This window comes from Triticum aestivum, chromosome 3B (assembly GCF_018294505.1).
Source record: "Triticum aestivum cultivar Chinese Spring chromosome 3B, IWGSC CS RefSeq v2.1, whole genome shotgun sequence".
Lineage (NCBI taxonomy): Eukaryota > Viridiplantae > Streptophyta > Magnoliopsida > Poales > Poaceae > Triticum > Triticum aestivum.
Window position 1 is genome coordinate 786,358,873 of NC_057801.1, and position 2,685 is coordinate 786,361,557.

Genomic DNA, 2,685 nt, shown 5'->3' on the forward strand with positions numbered 1-2,685 from the left:
CGTTGCAATGCACGGGCGTTCTTCTAGTATATCTTTCCCTCTTTCCCTACTAATAAAGCACGGAGTGCGTCTGGTTGTCCGTCGTCGCTATCGATTTTGCATAAAAGTCCTTCAGTTTATTCGAATTCAACCCGCAGTCCCTGTTTAAGTGGATCTGGAAAAACGCTTTAATTTTGCACAAAGGACCCTATGTTTTGGTATATTCAAAACGCGGTCCTTTTTACATGGGCGGCGCGACTGGAGCTTGCAGGGGGCGGATCCGCGCACGGCGGGGGCTTGGAGGCGGATCCGGAGGTGGGCGGCGACGCGGGGGGCGAGGAAGGCCGGAGCGCGGCTTCCCGGGCGGATCCATGGCAGAGAAGAGACTGGGTGGTGAGGTTGAGAAGAAGGGAGAAAAGTGGGGCGGTGCGGCGACCCACGCAGGAGCTCGCCGGAGCCGGGTGACGATGGACGGGCGCGGGAGACAGAAGGATCCGGCGCGGCGGCGCGCACTCCTTGTAGTTGGAGGCGGGCCTTCATGGCCGCGGCGCCCCTCCCCCCGCGACAGCTCAGGCAGCGGTCAGATCCGCCCTCCCTCCCTCCCTCACTCCTCGCACTGGAAGACCTAGCCGCTGGGCCATGGTGACCGACAGCGATGATGACGGTGGTGGCTACCTCGACGATGGATAAAATCCGCTCCGCCCCTCCTCTTATCCGTCGACGACCGCTTGAATCCCGAGAGGAGAGGAGAGGAGTGGGAGATCCATGGCGGCGGAAAGATCCGCGCCTGGATCGGACCTGCTCGTCAAGGAGACCCACGCCATGGAGCTGCTCGTCAATGTTCCACCCTGGTGAGTGTCGATGCCATGGTTCTGCCCTTCTTCCCTCCCCTTCCCTGATGCTCTTCTCTCCCTCACGCTGTCACGCAGACACACATCCAACATCGCCATGGACCAGTAGCTCAAGCCGTCTTCTTCCAGATGGTGATGGGGTTCCCTCACCATCTGCAGGTCATCATCCTTAAGGGCTCCACCATCTGCAGGTCTTCCTTCTTCTCTTCTCTCTGTTGGATTCCATTTGATTTTTCTGCTCTATTGGTGAACCTCCCTCTCTTCTCTGCTGCAGTGTCTACAATGGACTATTTGCATCTTCAGTGCAAATACCTAATTGTATATGGATGGATTGTAGGGTCTAACCACCTTGATTTGATTCGGGCTGGAGCAGCAGCAGCAGGTCCTTCCTTCCATGGAGGGCATCCACAACATGACCCGCACAAGGAGCTCCAAGCAGACAAAGGTACCTGCTCCATTGTTGTACATGTTCGTGAGTTCTTTGTGATGATGAAACCACTGATTGGATGTCCTGATTAGATACAATCCATTCCATTGAACTGTGGGGACAACATGAGGCACATGTCTCTGATTTGTTGTTACTTTGGTTGACAATATGTACTGTGCATGCGTGTGTGTGTTGATAAGTAGCAGATTTGCTTGGCCGCCTGTGACACTCATGCCAAATCCTTGACATTTATAGGGTTATACAACCATCATGTTTTCTAAGGTTTTGTTTTCCCGCCTCCATCTCTTCCATGGCAAGCAGCACAGGTTTCTTTGTTTGTAAATTAAGCAGTCTGGTAGATTTGGAAAGGAGGAACAGGGTACTGAACTTTTATATATCTGCACAAGGTACCTTTCAATTAATAAGATTTGTTTTTCTGTTCTGAATAGGGTACTGAGCCTGATAATTGTACCTTTCTATTCTGAATTGCATATTTGTAGGAATACTATGTTATGTAAGAACATGGCGGTGCAGTCACCCGAGGTGAAGAAGCTCTGTCACCTACCTCTACATCCTCCACTAGGCTGACAAGCACAACTGCTAACAAGTATGCTAATCCACCCTCATCTGCATCGCTTCCTCCTAGCCTGTGATTTATGACATGGAGCATGTTGTTCTGTTATCATATACACGAATCTGTCCATGCTTAAATGTGGTCATAGGTTGTGGAATAGGAGAAACAATATAATGTTCTTTAGCAGATGCAAACCTGTCCATGCCTTATTTGGACCAATAATTACTGGTGTTGCCTATTTGATATGTAAACATATTTTTTTGGATGTCTCAGAAAAATGCCATGCTACTACATAAGTTTGAATCAAACAAATTAAATTTGTAATAAGATCCCTGAAAGTAATTAAGTGCTTCTTGAATGCATGGAAACAACAAGTTAGATATCTCAGAGGTACTATGTCATATATTCTGAAAGTGGCGCACATGGATATGTATTCTTGGTTAGCTTTATGTTCCATTTCTGTTGTACATGCTCCAAGAGTTAATGTGCTATTCTGAAAGGATATGAAGTGAATTGTCTTCTACTGCAATCCATGGGCATTTCGTTCTACACATATGTCCTGATGTTGTAGTGCCACTTGATTTCCTTTAAAATTTCAGTAACAATTGAGCAATATTGGCCTTCCCTTTTTCCTGTATTAAGTACTATTCATGGAGTCAAAGCTCATGGAGATGGTCTGTTACTGATTGCTGCATCTATAGAGCTCACTAATAAAATATCTGCTGGTTCATCTAACTTATTTGATCTATATGTTTTTGTTTATCTGCAACACGAAGAGAAAAACATGCTCAATTAGTTCATAAATTTTAAAATTGTGCATTTTGTATAATTTCTGCTGGTTCCAGTCACAGCAT

General features: G+C 47.1%; 1 long non-coding RNA gene across 1 annotated transcript; it reads left to right on the forward strand.

Annotated features, from left to right (window-relative positions):
• Positions 1-909: 909 nt before the first annotated feature.
• On the forward strand, positions 910-2,313 carry LOC123066569 (uncharacterized). Its single transcript, XR_006431375.1, has 4 exons — positions 910-1,021; positions 1,168-1,275; positions 1,579-1,664; positions 1,758-2,313. It is a non-coding gene; the product is annotated as an uncharacterized lncRNA (long non-coding RNA).
• Positions 2,314-2,685: the final 372 nt, after the last annotated feature.